Here is a 23,319-nt window from a genome sequence, read left to right as displayed (position 1 = left end):
CTGGAAGTGCCTCCAGAACACCCCCCGCCCCACCTGCCTGCACCAAATGAATTAGTTATCACTGCATATAGTGAGACCCCAGGGCTTTGGGGAGTGGGTCCTGGCCAGCTTTTACTCTTTCTGGCTGACCTGGGAGAGCTGGTCAGGGCCCACCTTTCTGGTCTGTCTGCTTGATATTCCTCCGGTAAGTGAAGGTACAGCTATGTTCTTGTTGTATCTTTAAAATAAAAAGCTAGGAAGTTTCCCAGGGGCTTTAAATCTACACTTCGGGGGGGGGGAGGGGGGAGAAGGAAAAAAAGAGAGAAAAGAAAAAAGGCATTAACCTAGTTTAGCTATATTTTAGGAAACACATTCTGGGCACAGGAAAGCCCGTTATGCTTCCAGCTATAGGTTTTCTGGATAGAAAACAAGACGGAGCTCACTTTTGAGCATATAGGGTAGAGTGCGTAGGATAGAGACTATTGCATAAGGACCCTAGATTTTGGAGTTTCCAACAAGAAAGTCTGTCAGAAAGCACCCCTGAGACAACATTCTGTGGAATGTATGCATTTGTAGGATGCTTTTTGCTGAGGCACCTTTCAAAGAGCTTCTCTTGGATGTGTCTATTGGGCAGACAGGGCTGGACTGGTCCACTTGGGAATGAATAGGGTGAGGAGGACGAGTGCTGGCTCTGCCTTCATTGAAGCCTCTGAAAACCACACAGAAACTCCATCCCAACCCCATCCCCCAGATGGGAAACCAGAATCACAGGAAATCATCTTTAACTTAAGGTTGCACCCTTAAGTCACAAAATAGCCACCAAAGAGTAACTCCGTCTCAAAAGCTCTGTAAGGTTTATACATTATGCATCTAATGTAGTTAGCACTTGCATGTGCCACAGGCTCACAACTTCTATAAAGGGAGCTGGTGCATTCTAGCAGCCCAGCCTCTTTCACTGAGGCCTGGGAAGACACTTAATCCTGCACTAATGAGGTTCTTGCCCCAAGCCTCCAGGGAAGCTTCCTTTTTTTTTTTTTTCTTTTTTTTTCCTGATTTGCCACAGTTTCATCTCTTAAAATAGTGTAGTGCAGGGTCTTGTTGACTGGTAAACTGGGATTTGCCTTCATAGCTCTCTCTCGTTCTCTCTCTTTCCAAGGGGGAAAAACAGCCAAGAAAAAAACCCCAGTGTTTTTAATCTACTCCATATAACCAATTACTCCTAAACTTAGCAGCTTAAAACCATAGACATTGATCATCTCACAGTTTCTGTGAATTAGGAATCCAGGAGAGGCTCAGATGGTGTTTTCGACTCATGGTCTCTCATGAGGTTGTGGTGAAGCTGTTGGCCAGGGCTGCAGCCATCTGAAGGCTCAGCTGGGGTAGGGTCTGCTTGGGAGCTTAGCCACGTGATTGTCAGCAGGCCTTAGCTCTTCACTGGTTGTGCCAGAGACTTCATTCCCTCACCCTGTGAGCCTGTCATAGCCTGCCTGCCTGTGGCACTTGGCTTTCCCCAGAGTAAGTGATCTAAGAGAAAGAGAGAGCCCAAGGCAAAAGCCATAGTTTTATAACCTAATCTCAGAGTGACATCCCATCCCATCTGCTATGTTCTATTGGTTAAACAGACCACTCTCATGAGAGAAGAGCTATGTGAGGGTGTGACTGCCATGTTGGAGGCTGGCACCCATGCCTTATTTGGGAAAGAGAGAAGTGGGGCAGAGGGTCATGCACTGAAAAGATTAGTGGTACCAACCATCTGATTATAGACTTTTTTATTAACTAGTTGAGTGTCCTTCAAAAGTCAGCATCTCTGCTCCTCCTCCCTGGGACTTTCTTTCCTATAAAGTTAGGTGCTCAAACTAGCATGATCTTTAAGTTTACTGTGGTCTGTGATTTGAGGTTGGTGAGGGGAAGAGTGGAAAAGAGAAGAAGTAGACCCAGAAAGGAACTTGGATCTCATGAAGCAGCCCCAACACCAGAGCCCTTAGCTGGCTTCAGCCCCAGGCCCAGGCGTCCCACAGTTCCATGATCGGGATGGATGCCCAAATCCAGCCATTTGCTGAGTGAGGAAATGGAAAGCTCTTTTTTTTTTTTTTTTAAGATTGTATTTATTTATTTATTCATGAGAGAGACACAGAGAGAGGCAGAGACATAGACAGAGAGAAAACCTCCCTGCCAGGACCTGATTTGGGACTTGATTCAGGACCCCAGGAACAACCACTGAGCCACCCAGGCATCCCAGGAAGCTCTAATTTAATTGCTGATACCCTGTTTTGCTGACATTTTCAGACCTATTTCTGTGCAGGAGCAAACCAAAGATAACTGAAGGCACTCTGAGCCTGGGGAGAGGGTTCCCCTGGTTTTTAGAGCTGGCAGTGGTTTGTGTGTACTTTGATGATGGTTCCTATGGTCTAAAGGAGAGTGTCTCCAGGGAAGTGGCTTTGGGGACCATCATTGCTTTCCCTACCACTAGTCCCCCATTGTTTCTTCTTATTTCACATCCTGCCTAGCCATTCCAGACCCTTCTACACATGAGTGATGGATGTATTGGACTTTGGGGAGCATGTCACTCAGTAAATCTGGGAACCTTGATGTGAAAGCATCTTTGAAAGTCTCTGATGGGGCTAATCTCACTTGGGGGAGCTGCCAGCTGAAGGAGCAAGACCAGGCTTGGCTTGGTCAACTTGCCTTCCTTCCTTTGGGTTTAGCACAGGAAAATAGCAGCTCTTCAAAATCAGAGATGCATGGACTTGTACGTTTTTGAGTCAAAGGACTTGCTCTTAGAGATGAGTTATCTACTTCAGTAACGGTCTTGGGCATTCCCTGGAAGCTTCTGGGATTTATGATTACCTGAGTAATTTCTTGGCATGGCCAGTGATGCCTGAGTCATCCCGGAAAGCATCCCAGGTGTGTATTCTCAAATGGCTGAGATTTATGCCTCAAGTTTTGAATTGTTCCTTTGGGAAAGCTTCCAGTTTTGTGGTTCTCATTATAAAACTAGAATCTTTAACTGCTTCAGGAAGCCCCCAGGGCTGAGGGGGAAGTGCCCATGAATGCCAGACCCCCAAGCAAAAGTGGGGCAGCACAGCCAGGCAGGAGCAGCAGGTTCTGGCTGAGCCGGAGACTAAATGCCAAATCCTCAGCAAAAATTAAAGAAGCCCAGTTAGAAAGCCAGCCTTATCCACAGAGCTAGGCGATATCAATAGCTGCATTCTGCTACCCTGAGAACATCCTGACATTTCAGACTCAAGTTCTGGGGGCTGTCGTTTGAGTTGACTTTAAAATAAAAGTTGTGCTTCTGTGTTATGAGTCCTATGGTTCTGTCACTTGGACCAGAGCTACCCTCCTAAGACCCATTTTCCCACCTGAACGTATTCAGGAGACCTATCTCCTCAGGACTGCTAGGTTTCTTCTGGCCAAGCTCCTCCCAGGATTTAACAGTCACCTTCTCTTCTCTCCCCTTCTCTCACACTCTTTGGTCTCAATAGGATATTGAGCTGTTCTAGATTTGAGAATTAAGAACATTCTTACAATCAGAATCTAAGACTTATGGGGTCTTAGAGGCTCTCTAGTTCAACCTTCAACCTCTCCTCTGATTCAGAAATCTTCAAAGATCCGGCTTCTGACAGACCCTTTAAGATAGGGACAACGCTACGGCACAAAGTAATTCATTCTCTTTGAATGGCTAATGATTACAGAATCCATTTTCATACTGACTTTCTTACACTGAAATCTGTCTCTTTGAAATTTACTCACATTGACACTTATTTTGCCTTCTGAGGCAACCTAAACTATAGGTTTATAGGACTACTCCTTCTCTATAGCAGCCCTTCAGATGTTTAAGAAAATTGCTATGAGATAGGGTGATGTTATAACCCTATACAGTTTGGATCTGGGTTGGGTTCCAGATCTGCTACTACTGGTTGTGTGTGATTTTGAGAAAGTCTCATCACCTCATCTGCAAGTAGAGCTAATCCCCACTGTATACAGTGGTGTGTGAGAGCCAGCTGCCAAGTGGCCCTCCTCTCACTTCTGCTTTCAGTGATCTTGTGTTGGTCATTTATTTATTTATTTATTTATTTTTTTTTTTTTTTTTTTTGTGTTGGTCATTTAAAATGAGCCATGGTGGGAGTATTTACACCAAGGAAAGTGAGTGACAAATGCCATAAGTCAGAGCTTTTATTGATTTATTATTGTTTTTACCACCATACCCTTACCATAATCTCAATGAAGTTGTAATGATCAAATAGGACAAGAAAATGTCCTTTGTGAACTATACAGACTCTAGAAAAACTGAATATTAGTTATTTTGAAAGACTGCTACAAAATAGCCCCCAGTGAATCACACTCCTAAATTCACACTTTTGTGTGGTCCCTTTCCAAATTGTATCTGGACTGGTCTTATGACTTGCTTGGTCCAATGTAATGTTACAAAAATTCCAGTCTTGGGCATCAAGAGCCTTGTAGCATCCACTTTCACTCTTACCGTTCTGAGAAGCCATGAAGCCTGGGCTTGCCTCCTTGCAGATGACAGCCATGTGGAGAACTGGTTTGAAAGGGCCCAAGAAGCAGAGGGGTGCAGCCAGTCCAGTCATCCCAGCCGAGGTGACAGACATGCCAGTGAAGCAATCATGGCTCCTCCAGCCCCAGTCAACCTGCCAGCTGGCTGCAAGTGTGTGATTGAGCCCAACTCCCATTACACCACATGGGGCAGAGAAAAAAATCTCTCCAGCCCAGACTGCAGAATCCTGAGCAAATGAATGGTTGTTGTTGGTTTAAGCCACTCAGTTTTAGGTGTGGTTTGTATACAGTGATAGATGACTTATTACAGCTATTATCATTTCAGGCTCCTCCACGTCTTCTCTTGTCCAAGCTAAACTTTCCCAGGTCCTGGATGGCATCCTGGTCTTTCTCTGGCTGGGCTCCATTTGTCAGTCCTAGGATGGACATATGCTCACCTCCAATGCTCTGACCATGTAGAGGCTGAGGGACGTCTGCTCTCTGCATTCTGGAGCCTAGATAACCATCATAGAGGGTGAGCCAGAGCTTTTGGCACTCACAGCTCATTCTGTGAGCTCATTCTAAGCCTTTGCAGTCAACTCCAACCCTCAGGCTGTGAAACTAAGCTCTCCCATGCTGACATCTTTTTTAAAAATCTAAGTACAAGCATTTATAGTCATTACTACTGAACTTATTTTTTCACTTTCAATTTATTTCAGCCTTTCAAACTCTGGACTCCAATTTGATTTTAAATTTTGCAAAAACAACAGCATTTCCTTATATACAAATGATCATCCCTATACCGAAACCATCTATCTCTAGACTCAGGCACCTCCAAATACACACAAACACACATGAGCACAGAAAAAGGCAGAAATTCATTTCAGTGTGCATAGCAATGATGGTGTCTTCCAGTCATGGGCCTTGATGGTCAGTCAGCCTTCTGTTCTCTTCCCAGTCTCATCTCACTGTCATTCCCTGTTTCAATAGGAGAAACCACAGCTCTAACAGACTTAACTAAGTAGGGTTTATTTTTTTCAGAGAATGAGAAGCTCAGAAATAGGGAGTCCGTGACTAGAGAAGATGTCTCATGATGCCATTGGAGATCAAGCTTCTTCTGTGTTTCTATTCATCTAGTCTCATGGTTTCAAAATGGCTGCTCCACCTGTAAATGTTCCACATGGGTTCCAGGCAGGAGGGGGACAGGAAGGGAGCAGGGAAAAATGCAAAAGGCAAGTGCCAGAGAGCTTGCTCCCTTTGATCAAGAAAACAACAGCTCTCCTGGAGACCCTACCCAGGAGACTACTGATTACATTCAATGGCCAGAATTGGGTCATGTGTTCACTCCAGCTATTAGGAAATCTGGGAGGGTGAATATTTGTAACTGGGCACATGGCCAGTCTGGAAAAAAAAGAACTGAGGTTCTGTAAATAAGAAAAAAATGGAGAACAAATAATGAGAGGGTTTATATAATAGCAGGGTTTGCCACATTCACCCACGTATACTACAAGTTATCATCTTCATATACCAGATATATGCCAAGCTTATTGAAAAAAAGGTTGCAGAAAATGAGATGTGGTATTTTGCAAAAAAAAAAAAAAAAAAAAATAGCCCCAAATTCCATTCCTGTGCAAGCAACTCTTTTCAATGTGACTCTGACATTCCTCCCATCAAGAGTCTATTTCTCCATACCTTCAATTTGAATCTGATCTGCTCTTGTGACTTGCTTTGACCAGTAGGATGTGGCAAAAGTGATATTATGGGACTTCCTACCTCATATCTCTAAAGAACCTCCAGCTTCTAAGCCTGTCCCCTTAGAACTCAGTGCTATGTACAGTCTCAGAGTGGTTCTCCTGGAAGAGAAGCCCAGCAGGGAGCCAGTGCCAACTACCAGATGTGTGAGTAAGGCCATCTTAGCCCATCCAGCCCCCTTTTTTGCCTCCAGATGATGCAGCTGCAGAGGTAACCCCTAGAGACTCCCTGCTGTGCTCAGCCCAACTGACTCAGGAGCAAATAAAATCGTTGTTTTAAGACACTAAGTTTGGGGGTGGACAATGCAAGAGGTAATTCATTTGGGAAGTGCAAGCTGAGTGGATATTTGTGGTGGTGTTGGATTCCTGCATTGACCCAGATCTGGTTTTCAAACTTTGTTCCTCGCAGCCCTGCATGGAAACCAAACCAACTGCTCCCCGAGCTCTCATTTTATCCAGGGCGGCTCGCCTTTATCTATTTTGCAGATTTTGATTCTGTGCAAGATTTTATTTTTTAAAAAAAGACTAACCACTCAACTGGATCCTAAGTTTCCTTTAATCCTAAAATGCAGTAATCACAATTATCTATTTCAAAGTTGCATTCCCCACCCCTTTCCTGTTCCCTTTCCTTCTTGTATCATCTTATTTATGGCCACGACATTTCATCATGAGAGCTCTTAGTATTCCTTCAGTCTCTTGTACCAAGTCCCCCCTGACCCTCTCCTGACACCTCCCTCCCACTCCATCTCCAGCACATGACTCTCTCACTGCCCTTTGCAAGGCTCCTTAGGGGATATCTTGTGTTTCATCCTGAGAAACTGAGGCTAAACTAGGAGAGGTGGCAGTCTGTGCAATTATCAGAGGGATACCCTAGATATGATTGTAAGTGAGAGGGTTCTGAATGACACTTGCCCATGAGAGCCAAGGTGAAAATTGGCTCTTTAATGGCTACCATTTTCTAGAGCCTTCTATGTGCCATGAGCTGTGACAGCTTATCTCACCAAATCCTAACAACCTGGATAGGCTTTATCTCTCACTTTACAGATGAAAAAAATTGAGATTCAGGGGCACCTGAGTGGTTCAGTCTGTTAAGTGTCTGCCTTCAGCTCAGGTCATGATCCTGGGGTCCTGGGATTGAGCCCTGCACTGGGCTTCCTGCTCAGTGGGGAGTCTGCTTGTCCCTCTGCCCTCTCCCCACCCCACCCTGACTTGGGCTCTCTCTTTCTTTCTCTCTCAAATAAATAAAATCTTTTTTTTTTTTTTTTTTTTTTTAAAAAGGAAAGAAAAAATTGAGATTCAGAAAGGTTAGGTAATTTTTTTTGGGGGGGGGTCAATTAAAAAGTGGAGTTATAAAAGGCTCAGCATGTTAACGGTGATTATGAGAGTTTTCTTTTAAGCCTTTTTTGTGTTGTTGACATTGAGCTATTTCTGTTTGCCTTTTATTGTTTGGTTGATTAAATATTTTCTTCTATTTTTTTTTTCCTTAAAGAAGAGACCATGGGCCAGAATGTCCTTCCCAGAGGTTATTTGCTACCTAGACGTCTTTAGGGAGCAGGAAGATAGGCAGATGCCATAGTCATGACTGACCCTGGATGCTCATGAGATGGTCATATGTTATCACTGTCTGCCTGGGCTTCTTTCACTGGGGAACTCCTCTGCCCCTAGTAAATGTGGACCAGTGGGGCTGTCACAGCACCCACCCCCCACACCCACCAGATATGAGCCACCATTGGTCTGTCTCCCACTAACCCTGACAACCAGTGATTGCCCCTGTCCTCCATGTTGCCTATGAGGTCATGCTCTGTTTCGGTCCAGGGTTTGTTCCCCTAGAGTTATGCCGTGCAAATCTGCACAACTATAGTTCAGGGGGACAACCATACAACCATAAGATACAAATATAGACTCTGGAGCCAGAGCACCAGGGTTCAAATCCCAGTTCTACCAAGTAATAGCTCTGTGGCCTTGGGAAGGCCACTTATCTGTGTCTCAGTTTCTTCATTTGCAATAGAGATAGTAATTGGACTAACTCATAAACTTTTTTTAAAAAAGCAGGGATTAAGTAAGTTAATATTTGTGACCTACTGAGAACAGTGACAAGCTACTTACATATTGGATTTAAAAAGAAAACATCCTGCCGCTCTAAGGTGTATGACCCAAGTGAGGCTGGCATCCTTTCCTGGGATTGATTTTTCAGAAGTGGAGAAAGGAAGCTCTTTTTTCTACAGGAATTTCTAAATTGGGGCTTCTAATGGCCATGATCCTCACCACATGACCAAGGCACCTCTGCTGAAAGAGAATGAGGGCAACATGCAAAGACAAGCAGGGACCAGCAGATGGAAGAGCTAGAGAGAGAATCCTGGCAGGGGTGCATGGCCCTTCTCTCTGATTGCCACAGTCCCTTCATCACTTCTGTCGCTGCCCAGATACTCTTCCAGCTGCACAAGACAGCCAACCCCTCTTTTTGTTTTTGTTTAAGTTATTTGGATTAATTTTCTGTCCAATTGCAACACTCTTGGCTATTCTAGGTGCCTGGCATCAGGGTTTGCAAATTCAAATGCCAATAGGAATCACTAGGTCAAGTGCAGAAAAATCACTTTTGATGGCTAAGGATGTATAGAGAAATCTGTTCTACTAAAGAAAAATGGCATTGCAAGTGCAAAGTCAACAGCCCCTGTCCCCGTGTGAGGGCTGTCATGGAGAGTAGGGGGGTGCGGAGAGCTGTCAGACGTGCACTCTAAATAGCACGTTTTGCCATGAGAGTCCAGGTGAGCAGTATCTTCTGATTGTTTTTTTCCTGCAAAAGAAGTCATAAATCTATAACTCTTCCAATCTATAGATTATAGATTGGATCAAATTTCTGATGATACTGTGTGATGTATCTGTAGATGAATGTGTCCCGAGGGTTGCCAGTTATCCCCCTAGCTGGTCCAGTTCCAGGGTTTCCCTCTGGAGTGGACGACCCTAGAAGTCTAAATGGAACCAGAGTCCTGGGACTCAGACAGAGGGTTTCTGGATTCCTTTGCTCCATCTCCATATCAAAGTTGGCCTCAGTGTAGAGGGATTCCCCAATGTCTTGTAGACCAGGCCCGTCCTCACGAGTGTCCTAAGTGCCTGTATTTCTCTGGCTTCTTCCCTGCAGGCTGTATTTGTCTCTCTGTTTGAGGCAGGGAGAGGTGGAGTGCTGACAAAGGAAGCCTGGAGCCCAAACTGAACATACAGAAGTTGGATGCTCCAGTTTCACTTGGGATTTTACAGCTCATGTGACTGGAGCCTGGGCACCCAGGGCCTGCAGCAAGAACATTAATGACCACCCAGGCAAATAACAGAGTGGGAAGCTTTTTTGGAAGTCTCCAAGGGCAGAGCCGTGCTGGCAGCTGTCCTAGTCTAGCTAAATCCCCAGCCCTGCTCTACTGAAGCCTCACTGCTTCACAGAGCAAGGGGAACCAGCTACTTGAACATGGGAGCAGCAAGAAGGGATCTAGGGGGTCTCCTTGGAAGGCTCTTTTCCTGAACTCTCCTTCTGGGAAACAGAAAGAGAAGACTCTTGTATGCACTAGCTCTTGTTAGAAACAAGAGATAGGTCTTGTTCCCAGCCCCTAGATAGGTCTCTATGAAACACTGCAGGAGTTTGGGAAACAGGGGTTGTTTCTATGTGAAAATGAAAAGAGATCTTCGGACCCCTTTCTGAATAAAATGAGTAAGAGATGAAGCAGAGGGGATCAGTAGTAAATACCCCCCCCTCCCAGTTTGGGGACCAGGAAGAGGGAACCCAGAGGGGCTTTCTTGGTTAGAGCCTGAAGGGTCTTCCCTTAAGAATCCAGCAGCAGCTCTGTCCCAGGCACACACATTCTGACTCTATTTCCCTGAGACAGGCCAAATAATCTTGGACTTTTTTTTTTTTTTATCAAGCTAAAGAGTTTCTGGGGTTCTAAAGGAAATTTGCAAATGCTGAGCCCAGGAGAGGGAGCTTAAGGCTTTGTCTGGAAGCCTCTAAGGTTTCACGCTAATTTAGAATCAGTGAGTCTAGTAGCACTTGGGCAGCAGGCTGTGTCCCTGTTCACTTTTCCTATCCTGATTGGTCTCAGGCCCTCGTAGAGAGCCTGACATCAGTGGGTGCTCAAAGAATGTTGTTGAACTGAATTGGAAATGAATTTATTCAACCTCTGTTCATTCAATAAGTGCCTCAGTGCCCAGGCACTGTGCTATTGGAGTGGTTTTCTTGTAGAGGGCCCTCCTGGAGTTACGCCACTCAGCACAGCACTGGATTCGTGGCCTTGTTTAACCAGAACGGGAATGCCAAATGCTGGCAAACTAGAAAACTGAAGACAAGTCCAAGGGATACAAAATCTTGTTGTTGCTGAGGACACAGCTTCACATGGGACGCAGGCCCAAGTCGAGAAAGTTAAACCCATCTCCTGCCATGATTTTAGGGTGTTTGATGAGCCAACCAACAATCTGGAATCTTGACAGTCATCCTTCCCCAAGGTCTCAGCTTGCTTTCTCCTTGAACTTCACCATCTTATTCCCTAAGCACTGCCTTCTGCTCTCCTAGCTTTCTCTGCTTTTTGAGATTATACCAATGCTGATTCCTGGTCCCTTTGTTTCTCCTCTATAACTCCACCCAATGTGAGTGAGGTCATTGGAACTGTGCCCTCCAGAGTGCTCAGTTCCATGCACCCCATCTCATACCCTTACACATACCAGGGAAATTTCACTCACAGGTCCCTGGTTTCCAACTTCCGCTGAGTCCTCAGATCCTTTAAGATGACTAGTGACACTTGGAAGGAGGGACCTGGATGGGGATGAAAAGATGAGAAGTAAAGTAGTGGGAGTGAGTAAGCTCAGCTACATGTGGGAGGAGGTGGGGAGAAAGGGGAGTGTGGCCAGCAATGCCCGGTAGAGTGACCACTGAGGAAAGGCTGTTGGATTAACCATCAGGTCACTGATGACCATTGGGGGAGCTGCCTCTGCAGAGGGAAAAGGCAGAGAACAGCCATCAGCAGAGGGACAGGTGGGAGATGAAGCAGTAGACACAAGAAGAGGCTCCTGCAAGGGAATTCCACTGGAGAGGGAGGGGACTGCATAACAACCTGAATGCAAGTGCAGTTCAGAGTATTAGAGAGAGATGTACCTAGCCCCTGTGAGCTTGGGAATGCCACTGAACAACTCGAAGTCTCCGTTCCCCCATCTCTAAATGGAGAAGACATCACCTGTTTCATTGGATTGGTGTGAGGATTAGTCAAGGCACATAAATCTCTTTGCACCTGGCACATAATAAGCACCCAAGTCATTATCTTCCTCATAGTTGCAGGCTTGTGGGAAGAAGCCAGTGGAGAAGGGAAAATTAAAGATTTTGGAAGGCTGGTAATTGGCAGGGTGTGTCCTAGAGATGGGAGATGGGAGAGGATGAGGGGAACCTCCTAAGGGAGGAGGGACTATTCTTCTTCTGGGGCAGGAGGAAATGAAAGGATGGACGAAGATGCAAATCACATTTGGAGGTGAAGGGGCTCAAAGCTGTGGAGGTCCGCACCAGGTGTCTACAATCATCTGAGAATGACATAGCCCTTCTCAACCCTTCAGCTCTCCAGGCTCCCTCTTCCATCTAACCAATGAAGTATTTGAAGAAAGTTATTCTGACCATAAATTGTTTTTATAGACTGAGCATCACTGGTTTCTCATGTGGTGTGGTTTCTGCATGAAATACCATCCTCCAAGGGGATCCTGCCAGGATGTTCAAGTGTTAAAACGTGCACCCAGAGCTAAGCCTAAACATTTCAGATATAGCCTGCCCTGTGACAAGCCCGGGGGGCTCCCACCTCCCTCTCTAGACACCTGTGACTCTGCCAACACAGGCAAAGGTTGTTTGGGTTTCCAGCTGCCAGTTCAGCCTTGATTCACACGGAGCTTGCAGCCAACCGAAATCTCTACGTCAATTTCACATACAACTCCGACAAGACGGGATTCCTTCTTCTTGCTTTAGATATTTCTTTTCATCACAAAGCACAAAACTCTCCTTCTGGTGCTTTAAATTTTATCTTCATTTTGGCCCATCCTTCTAGTCTTTCAGATTCAGTTCCCCTGGCTCAGAGGAGGAAGTTACATTTCAAACCTGTCAGGTGACACTGCCCCATTTGCACAAAGAGTCTTTGTTGGTTACAGCTGTGCCAGGACTTCGCAGAGAGGCTCTGGGGATTGAATGCCTGTGAGGATGCGCAGGAAGATGGGTGCTCCCCGGGGGCCAAGGATGTGGAAGGCTCCTTTGGAGAAGCGGGCCCCTCTCAGAGAACTCGAGACCCAACTTTCAGAAAAGGTTCTGAGCAACATCTACTTTCAAGTCCAAAACCACTCTTGGGAAATGAAACTAATTGTGTAGAAGGTTGATGCAAATACATACCCTTCCTGATAGCAAATGGGGGTAATATTTCCAGATGGCACCGACCGGTGCGCAATATACATTGAATGAGGAGATAGAATGAATAAAGGAGTCACCAAGTGAATGTAACATGAACGTGGATGATTTTGAAGTCCCCGTTGATCAAGGCCATAGCAAACTTGCTGCAGTAAGGTAGGGATATTGGCTGCCCAAGGCACAGGGTGTCCAGAGGACATGGGTGTCTAGAGGGCAAATAGCCACCCTCCCATCTTTGACCTTCTCCCAGGTCTTCTGCTATCTTGTTTTACTCTCCCCTGGGTATTTAATCCTTTCCTCTGTCCCCCACTCTGTCATACCCTGGGAGGAGCTCGTGTAAAGATGAATTCAAAACAAACCAGCCAGTCTGAAAAGACAGCTCTTTCACCCCCACCTCCACTCCCAAGAAAGATTTAATGTAAAACCTGTTCTTGGGATCCATGTGATTCACAAACATCACTGCTTCCATCAGCTCAGAGTGCAAGGGAATGGGGGAGCTGGGAAGAAACAAATGTGGCTGCTCTCACCTTGGAGAGGGGTAAACTGAGACAGAGGCTCAGCTAGGACGTGGGAAGTGACAGAAATAAACAAAAGGTGGCTGTTTCCAAGGCCAGTATTCTGTCTTCGACTCCTCAAACCCCTGTCTCGGTGAACGACACTAACTCCTTATCATTTCTTCCAAGAGCAGACATGGGGATTTAGAAACCCCTCTCTTCAAAGACACAATGACAAATGCAGGAAATGGGACCCCCAGCTTCAGTTGATTATTTTTTGCTTTGTCTTGATAATTGACATGAAATAAACAGCCTTTTGAAACAACTTTTGTTAGAACGGTCAACTCCTTGTGGGCAACGATGGTGTCTTTTTCATCGCTGTGACCCACCATGGCACTTTGACCAATCCCTTATCTATAGTAGGCGTGTCATAAATACCCCATAATAAGTGCTTTCCTCACCCAGAACACTCAGACCCGTATTACACTAATATTTACTGAGCTCCTACCAAGTACGAACCAGCATTCTCAGAGCTTTGCAAATGTTAAGCAGTGAGTGGGGGAGGTTGGGATCCTTCCCTAAAGATAGTTTGTCACATGGTTGTGGGTGACCTGCCAATGTGGCTCCAGTTCTCCTGAGCTGCAAAAGGAGCCCTGGGATCAAACATCCTTGTACAGAATCCCACAGTTCCCTTATTCAAAACCGGACCCTTCACATCAAATGGTAGGATATATCAAGAAGCACACCCCACTTTATTTTTTCCCTAAGAAAGCTGCTACTGTCTAATCTCAGCTGAGATGGGGTCACGTAGGGACAGGGCTCCTCTGTCTGCTCTCTGGCTCCCTGGAAGTTTCCTAAGATGTCTCTGGGGCTCTAATGCCATTTCTAGTCCAGCCGTCCTTGAGGAGCTGAGATGGGACTGGAAACCTTCTTCCCTAAGGCAGGGTGACCCCTGAATGTCAAAGACAGATAATGATAGGGAAGGTTTCCCCAGGTGGTCCCAGGCCATTCTCTTAGCATTTAGAACAGGAAGGTATCTGTACTGATATATCTGGAATTAATGATTTTCCCCTCATGGCCCTCATGGGCACCACCAGCAGTGGCACTGTTTCTGTGAGGGGTTTCACTGTGGCACGTCATGGGGTAACCCATATGGTAGAGACTCCTAGTGTCCTTCAGTTTTCATTTTACCTTTCTTCCTTAGGAGTGGACCCCTCCAATATTTAGCTGCATACAGAGTAAAGGGTGCCTTTCCAGTCTTCCTGGCTGGTTGCATCTCTACACCTGCCCAATGATGAAAGTGAAAGTGGTATGGGGGGTGGGAGAGGCAGTTGGAGGGGGGAGGGAGTAGTGGAAAGCAGATGCCCACTGCTGGGGACAGTGAGAAGGTAGGATAGGGAGATACTGGGTTTGGACAACTTCATGAAGCCTACATCTAGATTTCATTCACATGAGAAAAAACAGATTTTGTCTTGTTTAAGCCATTTAGGGGTGGGTGGTGGGGTTGTCAAAAACTGAATCTCATTCTCTGGCACCTGGCTAGGGCATGGGGCTGCTGTTCCACCGATGGTTTGAAGACTTCTGTAAGTGGAACACTTTACTCCAAGAATTGGTTTCCAAGTCGTTGCAGGGGGATCCAAGTCAAAGGGCTGATGCAGATCTGCTTGGGGTGAGCGTGGGAGTTCAGAATAGTCTCCAGAGGGGATTCTCAAAGAAAGAATCCTTGGGGAGAAAACCTCACTATGGTCTATAAATTCTGCAGGACCAGAGCAAGTCTCTCAGCCTCCTTTTCAAGGATATGTTCCAAGAAGCACGGTAGGGACAGATTACATGGTTATGGCGGGGGGGGGGGGGGGGGGTGTAGTATGTAATGAGAAAACAGAAGGCAGAATTTTCCAGACTCAAGCCTCTCCATTGAGATTTCTCTGTTATTCTTTCTGCCTCTCTTTTCTCTCCTTTACCTGGGAATCACATCTTTGATTGCTAGAAATCAGCTTATATTTTGGCCAGCTAGCAGTCAAGTCTTTTTAAATTGAAAGCGATATAAATTCCAAATCAACAGACTTAAGGCAAAATAATTTATCAGTTCATATAGCTGGGAAGTCCAGGAGCTTCACATTTAGCAGGGTTCAGGGGCTTACACAGGGCCACTGGGTTATCTCTCAGCTCTCCCCACCCAAGCAGTGGCAAGACAGCCACTAGGGGCCTTAGGACCATCTTCTTTGGGCTCAGCAAGCCCTGCAGAAAGCCAGGACCTCGTTCTCAGTTCTTAGCAAAAATCCTGAAACTGCCTCTTCGGTGACTGACTGAAGCCGGGGCCTGTGTCTGAATGCACTGCTGATGGGCACGTGGATGGATGTTGACCGGCCAGGACGAGGTCATGTGTCAGCCCTGAGCCTGGGTGGGGACCTGTCACCAGTCCCTTCTGTCCAAGAAAAATCAGGACAGTGCAGAGCAGCCAAACCAAAGCGCTTAAGTCTGTTACATCCAGGGGCACCTGGCTTTCATAAATCCTGCCCAGGAGGCAGACCTGACTTACTAATTTCAGTGTTCTTCGGTAGAGACCCAGAAGGGAAACAGAAGAAGGAGGGAAAGATGGAGCCCATACAGATAGGAATTCCTTGTTTTCCAAGCTGAGAGCTACAAAGGGTTAATCAAGAGAGATGCTAAGGGAGTAGCCACTAGTACTGTGGAGCAGGGGCCTGGGTGCTAACCACACCTAAGTATGTCTTCTGAAATTGTAATTGCTTATTTGAAATCGCTGCTAAATCTCCCTGGACACAAGAGCTGGAATGTGAAGAGCTGGGGGAGGGGATGAGGAGCCTGCTGTGGGTAGGCCCAAGGGGAACCCCAGCTCCTGTAGATCCAGCCCAGTAAGACTCGCAGTTAGATCCCATGGCACACACAGCAAAGTGGGAAGCAGGGCTGTCAACCCCCTCCTTCACCCCACCCCCAGCCAAAAAAAAGGACAAGAAGCCTCAGGGAAATGCCTAGATGTCCCATCTCAAGGAAGATACCAGGCCTCACACCCAAGAGTGCCCTGTCTGTGTCTGAAAGTTGCCCCAGGTCACATTTACAGATTTGAGGATCAGAAACGCCCCTTACCCACAATTATTCCCAAAGATACTACTAGTGAGCACCATGGGCTCTTTGCACGCCCCCCATTCCCTGTCACTGTCACCTGATAGAGCAGGCGTTCTTGCTCATACTGCAGAAGAGGAAGCTGAGACTTTGACCTGCAGTTTCGGGGACTTGCACAAGGTAAAGGGACTCTTCATCACTGTGACAACTCTTCCCCAAATAAAAAATGACCAAATCTGCCATCACATCACCAGCACTGGTATTGGTCCTTGTAGGAGAGTGGGAAATGTCCAGAACAAGCAGCACCATTGCCTCTGCAAAGATCTGCAGGCCAGGGAGCAAGTACTGCCGGCCTCCGCTGCCTGCCCAGGGCTGAGGCAAGCCTCAGATGCCTATTCCCAGAAAAAGCACCTCCTTTTCCCTTCTGCCTGACATCTTGGGTGCTTGGACACCCATGGTTAGAAACTAGATTGGGAATTTTTTCTGCACTTTGGGGCTAAGAACTGAGGATCAGGACTTTAAGTTTATAGCACAGCTTTTTCTTACAGCATTTCCTAAAATCCACGAAGATTACAGTCATCTCCCAGAAAAATGAGGACTGTGAATTTCTCCCATCAAACCCGGAGTAGACACAACATGTTCTCATGGAATAAACAAAAAGTACTCCTAATTTTTAAAATTCAAGACCAGAAGTCTCTCACCATTTAAACTTTATAGACTAATAGAATCTGGGCCGCAGGGTTAAACATAACAAACAACATATAGTAACAAATGTTAAAAATACTATAGTGCAAAAGCACCAGAAGCAGCACCAGAAATTTGCTGAAGCCTCCATTTAATTAATCCAAGTTGAACATATGGCTTTGGTTACATGTGGTTCCAGGCCAGAGGCATAAAAGCCAGAGTTCGTGGGAGAGCCAAGAGGAAAAGCTGCTAATGCAGGGGGTGTCCCTCCCCACCCCAACCTTGTGGGTGCATGTAGCACCCATCCTCTCACTTCACTTCTGCACTGACCCCAGTCCCTTAACCCTGTCCTTACAAGATTGTTGCATCCATTTTCAAAGCATGAATGTTGCCTCATTTATTTTAGAATCAATGATGTGCTTGTGGAGAGAATGAATGATCAAACATCAGTGGAGGGAGGCAGAAGGGGAAGGACAGCTCTACCCAAGAAAACCTTTCTCTTTCCTAGAAAATTCTTGATGTCCTTGGGCAGAGTTGGCTGAACAAAAGGTAATAAAGACTCGTGTGCTATTACTTATTAAGTTATTAGAAAAGGTGAGAGGATGAACCAAGGTCTGTTGATTAGAAGGAGCAGAGACCGCCTAGCTTCCCTCCAGTGTTGTGGGGTTTATTTTTAAGGCCACCCACAAATAAGAAGGCAAAGGCCACAGACCAAATGACAGACCTAATGGCAACCCAGGACAAGCCACACAGCTCACTTATTGGGAGGAACAGGAGCAACAGAACCTGTATGGAGCCTGACAGAGTCCTAGATGTAGGTCAGGAACCAAGAGGTCTTTCAAGATCAAACAGCTTTAAAACACAGACACTCCAGCTCCTGGCCAGCCCAGCAGCAGGTTCCATCCATCCTTGGCCTTCATGCTCTGCCACTGCTCTTCTTGCTGCTTATTTATGCAGCTGCTTCAGGACCCCAAATGCCTGCCTTCTCTGGTTCTTTTACCACCAAGTGTTCACTCTAGGATGTCCTTGTCAAGTTTGCCAAGAGAGAAGATCTCATTAGCGTAGTTAGGCTGAGCCTTCACTGGCCAACCAATCAGTAAGTGGGCTGCTGCTTGGACCAGGTGCCCAGTCCAGTGTGGTGAGGTCATAAGTATAGCTCTGTGTGTGGGCAGAGATTTTTTTTTGTGGGACTGAGACCAGAGCAGGTGTCTTGCAGGCCAGAGCCCGTAGCCCCTAGTCATAGACATGCCATGATTAAAAAGATGAGACAGGAGGAGGGGAACAGATTATTTGAAATAATATGTTGAGTTTGTACACTTCTGGCAGTCCTAGTGTGTTTGACAATGTAGAGATTTCTTTTAATCTGCAGAGTTGGTGAGTGCATATCCCAGGTCCCCCTGATGTCATGTGTATGCTCCACTTGGGTCAGAAAATCAGCAGTGGGTGTTCAGTGTGTATTCCAGCTGATAGTGGGTTGGAGGGCCTAGGAAGTGGGGAGGAAGGGGAACGTGAAGCCTTGGCAAGAGATGATGAGTATGTGCCAGTGATTTAATTACTCCATTAATGAGAAAACCTGCAGGGTTTTAACACTGGTTTAAAATAGGATATGAGAACAAAGATTTTGTGTACTCAAAGCACAAGAAGGCATGTTAAAAGGCTGCAAAGTCCCATACAAAACTGGTCAAAGTCCTACAGGACAACAAAACTATAACCTTCAGGGTTATTTTTTTCTACCAGATAGAAATCATTTGCATCTCTACTGAACAGAGAAGTCATTTACATTTTAACAGTTTCTACACAGTGTCATCTAATTTTACAGAGCTATGCATGCCTGGACTCCAATTAACAGTAACTATGAAGTCAAAGTTACGTCCCCTTAGAGAGCCAGAAGGCTCCCAGGTGAGCCTAAGACATTGCTCTAATATTGAAAGGACTTTTTGCTCACCCTCCCACCCTCTGCCAAGTTTTGAAAATATTTCTTAAGAGAGAAAAATCAACGACATTTTGCTTCAGAGGGTGTTAAAGAAGGGAAACCAATAGCGAATGTGGGGGGCCAACGCCCAGGGAGCCCGAGCGCCAGGGTTCTCCACCTGGGGTGGCCGCTCACCAGCAGCCTGACTTCAAATCTGACCTCCCCGGACCTCAGTGTCCTCATCTATAAAATGGGGCTATTCGACTGCACACTTGGCACGACGGTCGCCCCAAGTCACTTTCAAAATAAAAAACTGCGCCGACCCCCTTCACCACACTAATCCTGAGAGAGAAAGAGGAAGGGGAAACAGCACAGAAGCGGCTCCCGGGCAAACCTTCCGACCCGACCCGGGAGAGGACCCTTTGATCTGCTCCGGAAAACCCCGCCCAGCGTCGCGGGTCGGCGGGCGGTGAGGACGGAAACGGCCCGGTTCCGGCGACCGAGGGACACGCGGCTGACCCGAGGCCATCGCACCTCGGCTCCAACGCCCGCGGGTCCCGCCAGCCCCAGGGGCTGCGGCTCTGGGGCTGCCCGCGCGGGCTCCTCCCCCCACCCCGGCCCCTTCTACCTCCCCTGCTCCCTCCCTGCTCCCCCCTGCTCCCTCCCCCGTTCTCCTCCCCACCCCCGCCCCCGCCCCTTCTACCCCCTGCCCCCCTGCTCCCTCCCCCCGCCCCTTCTACCCCCCTGCCCCCCTGCTCCCTCCCCCCGTTCTCCTCCCCACCCCCGCCCCTTCTACCCCCTGCTCCCCTGCTCCCTTCCCCCTGTTCCCCCCGTTCCCCCCCTCGACCCCCCCCTCGCGGGCGCCGGGCCAGCTCCCGCCGGGCGACTGTCAATGAGCCACCCCCGTTTTGGTAAACACACACTCTGCAGTTTCAGGCCACACTTGCCGGTCGCCAGGGGCGTTTTCTGTTTTGACAGAAGCGGGGGCACCGCCAAGGCCAGGATTTGGAGCTGCCCGCGGGGACGTCCGCGTCTCCTCGCGGCTTCACTCCAGCAGGACGGGCGGGATGCGGGTGGGGGTGCCGTGGGGCCATTCTCTGGGTCTCTCAGGTCCCCGACCCGGCTGAGCGCCAGGTGTTTTCACTGAGGCCGCAGCCCCGAGGCACCCTTTTCTCTGCCGGGTGAGGGGAGAGGACTTGCAGGTGGGCGCACCTTCTCCTACCCGGCCAAGGGCCCCTGAGCACATCCCTTTCTCTCATCTCCAGAGTAGAGGGAACCAGGGAGCCCTGCCCTCTGGGAGCCTCTGTGGACGCCAACTCAGACCAGACTCCCTGAAGACCCGCAGGAGCCTCGCAGGCATGCCAACCAAGGAACCTAGGAATCTGGAGGCCAGGAAGTTAGCAAGGAGGTGCTTGGGCCCGCGGAGAGGGTTTTAAAGAAGATGCTGAGCATTTGTCCAACCACTGCTTCTCAGTGGGGGAGAGGAGCGCTGTGGTATTTAGGGCAGGACAATCTCCCAGGCCCAGTGAGGACAGGCTGGGCTGCCCCGCGAGGGGTTTGGCCTTGCTAGCCCCGGTGCAGTAAATGCCCAGAGCACCTCCCCATCTTTGTGACAGCCCCAAATGCCCCCACCTGTATCATATACTCTTGAGATTGAGGTGCCTCCTTAGGTTGCAAACCATTGCTCGATCATTTCCTAAAATATATTACAAAAAACATGAATTAGTTCCTTGAAATGTAGCAGTTGTGATACAAAGTTTCATGGTCAATATTATGCAGGGTTGGGGAAATGGTAGATTAAAACTGGGGAACAAGATTTCTTTAGGACAGGACTTCTTAGAACCTTTAATATATAAATGTGTGTTTTGAATTATCAAAATTCCCCAATCTGACAATGGAATTCTTTCTCTTTGGGACACACCTTGGATGACTCTTGACGACACTATATCCCCCAAAAGGCCCTGTGGTGACTTTTATATCTTCCACCACGTGCAGCAGAGGGTTGAGCCCTCCGAAGGCCCTTATGTTCTTACTGAATTGAACTCTGGCAAACCAGAATGTGTGAAGCTACCAGGAAGGAGGCCAGAGTAGCCGGAAACCACTGCAAAGATGACCTCACAAAGAAACCAGTGTGGTGGGGCTCCTGGAGCGCTCACGGGGAATGTGTCCTGCTTCTGAGAGGGAGCAGGCTGACAGGCGCCTTTGGCTTGCATGGTTCAGGGAAACTAAAATAGTCCCGGTGGTTGGAAGAGAAGTATGTGTGGATGAAATTATTCAAATGCTGACAGATGGATTGGAGGTCTCCTCTCCTGCTGGCCTGGCAGCTTCTGTGTAGAAAGCTCTGGTGAGATGCTGGAAATGGAAGCCTAGGCAGATATCACGGCAGTGAGGCACAGTAAACCACAGTAAACCGACAGCCACCAGGTGCTCAGGAGGGAAGTTGGAAGCCAGAACATTGGCTGAGCTGAACTAGGAGCAGGACTGTCCTGTTGTGCAAAACACAAAGAGCAGTGTGTTCAGGTCGAAAGGATCAGGTTTCTCAAAATGGAAGCAGGCCCTGTGCATTCTGAACTTCAGGCCTTGCTCCAAGGTCAGGGGGACAAAACGTTACTTATCCCCCTCCAGGAGGATGCCACTCAAACACACTCGTTCCTCCAGGGCCCGGGCAAGGGGCCAGGGCCAAGGGGATCTGCTGCTTCCTGTGAAAAACTAGGTGAGCAGTCAGGATCCCAGCACCTCACCCACACCCTCCCTGGCTTGTAAATCAGGTTCTGCTTTCCTAAGGTGCTCTGTACCCGTGAAACTTCCCTCTGAGCAATTAGTTAGAAGCTGTTGGTTCTTAAATTTTTCCTGTTTAGCTGGCCTGGTCGGTGCCTGGGACCCCGTGTTCGAGATCACTGCTGCAAAGAAAGAAAAGAAAAGGAAGGCAGTCCCACTCCCCCAGGGCTGGTGGGCTCTGTGAATCCAGCCTCAGCCTTCGTTCAGGACAGCCCAGAGTGGCTTTTCTAGCCCCACCCCCAACCCCCACCTGTCCAACCTTTTTTGCTCACAGGTCACAGTCAAGCTTATTAAACTTGGATGACAGTAAACCAATGACTAACTGGATAATTAAAGCCACAAGTCAGGAGGACTGGGTGGATCCCTTCTCTAAAATCTCCAGTGTCATGTTCCGCAGGCAAACACCACTTACCCATTGCTTCATGCCCCCACCCCACCGTCCCTGTCCGGCCCCAAGGAAGGAGGAAATCTAACCACACTCCCCCACACTGTTGAGTGAACGGGAACATGACCAAAGATTTCCAACTAAAACCAAAGTTACTCAGCAGAGCTTCCTGCTGGGTGGCTGGCGGTGACGTACTGGGGGACAGAAGGTACCTCTTTGGGCTCTTTCTCTTCTACGCAACTTCTCTGCTTCAGTCACTTGCAAGCCTCCCCACTTCCCTAGGAGAGGGGAGGAGAACTTCACAGCAGACAAGCCCCCACTGAGAGGACCCTGGGTTTGCTTCAAAGACAGGCCTTCTCCAAATCTGCAGTTCCAAGCAATTGCCTCTCCCCCACTACTGAAACGTGAAGCCCTGCTGAAGTTCAGTGTTCCCCAAAGCATTTCTGTGCTTCCCCCTCTAACCTAGGGCCCTCCAGACCTCCACAGTAATACCTCTGCCTGACAGGGACTTAGCTTCTCTAGTGCCTCTGCCCTTCCTCCCACCCGCAGCTCGGACTGTCCCTGCTCCCTCCTGCCTCCCCACCACTGTATCCGGGGGGGCCCCCCCCCCCCATCCCTGGTCCTGAGCAGCAGCCCCCTTTCCACTAGGAGACACAGGTGGAGGAGGGATTCCAAGTGGGGGGTGGGGCGGGCTCTCTGATTTTTGCATGCTATTCCACAGTAGGGGTTTGTGGTTATTTTAATTAAAAACATCTTAATGTTCCCAGCCGGTTTTTGAAGGACCTTTGATTCCAAGAAAATATAGACCATGTGTAGCCCATGGCTCCATGCTGCTTGCCCTGCCTTAGGAGGCTGTTTCTTTCCCCTGCTTATAGGGACCCTACCCATGAGAAGAAGACTAATTTGGTTTGTACTTGCTAGCCAGAATGTCTTTCACATTCAGTTCAGGTCCCTTTCTGATATTGAATTTCATGGTCTTGCAGTAGTGGCTGGAAAATAGGAATGCAAAAAACACAAATTGCCTGAGAACACTTACTGTCATTACCTAAGAGAAGAAATTAAAGTCAGTTTCTGCTCTCAATATGCTGTTTGTACAAGTGTTTAGGCTTGTTACAAAAAGAAACAAAGGGAAAAAAAAAAAGAAACGACAGAGGGGTGCCTGGGTGGCTCAGTTGGTTAAGTGCCTGACTCTTGATTTTGGCTCAGATCACGATCTCAGGGTCATGAGATCGAGCCCCTCACTGGCGGGATCCAAACTGAGCAGGGAGTCTGTCTGCTTAAGATTCTCTCTTTCTCTCTGCTCCTCCCCGTGCTCTCTCACTCTCTCTAAAATAAATAAGTAAATCTTA

The 23,319-nt window shown here is 47.7% G+C and overlaps 4 long non-coding RNA genes across 4 annotated transcripts; 2 read left to right on the top strand and 2 right to left on the bottom strand.

Moving 5' to 3' along the window:
* Positions 1-297: 297 nt before the first annotated feature.
* Positions 298-13,455, top strand: LOC140639925 (uncharacterized). The gene is made up of 2 exons (XR_012036570.1): positions 298-3,639; positions 4,504-13,455. It is a non-coding gene; the product is annotated as an uncharacterized lncRNA (long non-coding RNA).
* LOC140639923 (uncharacterized) lies at positions 5,336-19,343 on the bottom strand. The gene is made up of 3 exons (XR_012036568.1): positions 19,202-19,343; positions 10,929-11,019; positions 5,336-5,454 (listed from the first exon to the last, which is right to left on the bottom strand). It is a non-coding gene; the product is annotated as an uncharacterized lncRNA (long non-coding RNA).
* Positions 19,344-19,643: 300 nt separating this feature from the next.
* Positions 19,644-22,574, top strand: LOC140639924 (uncharacterized). Its single transcript, XR_012036569.1, has 4 exons — positions 19,644-19,718; positions 20,073-20,215; positions 21,433-21,520; positions 21,666-22,574. It is a non-coding gene; the product is annotated as an uncharacterized lncRNA (long non-coding RNA).
* Positions 20,072-21,333, bottom strand: LOC140639926 (uncharacterized). Its single transcript, XR_012036571.1, has 2 exons — positions 20,729-21,333; positions 20,072-20,503 (listed from the first exon to the last, which is right to left on the bottom strand). It is a non-coding gene; the product is annotated as an uncharacterized lncRNA (long non-coding RNA).
* Positions 22,575-23,319: the final 745 nt, after the last annotated feature.

The sequence above is a fragment of the Canis lupus genome, chromosome 9 (genome assembly GCF_048164855.1).
Source record: "Canis lupus baileyi chromosome 9, mCanLup2.hap1, whole genome shotgun sequence".
Classification (NCBI taxonomy): domain Eukaryota; kingdom Metazoa; phylum Chordata; class Mammalia; order Carnivora; family Canidae; genus Canis; species Canis lupus.
Note: the sequence above shows the minus strand (reverse complement) of the source record. Positions and strands in the feature narration are given on the sequence as shown.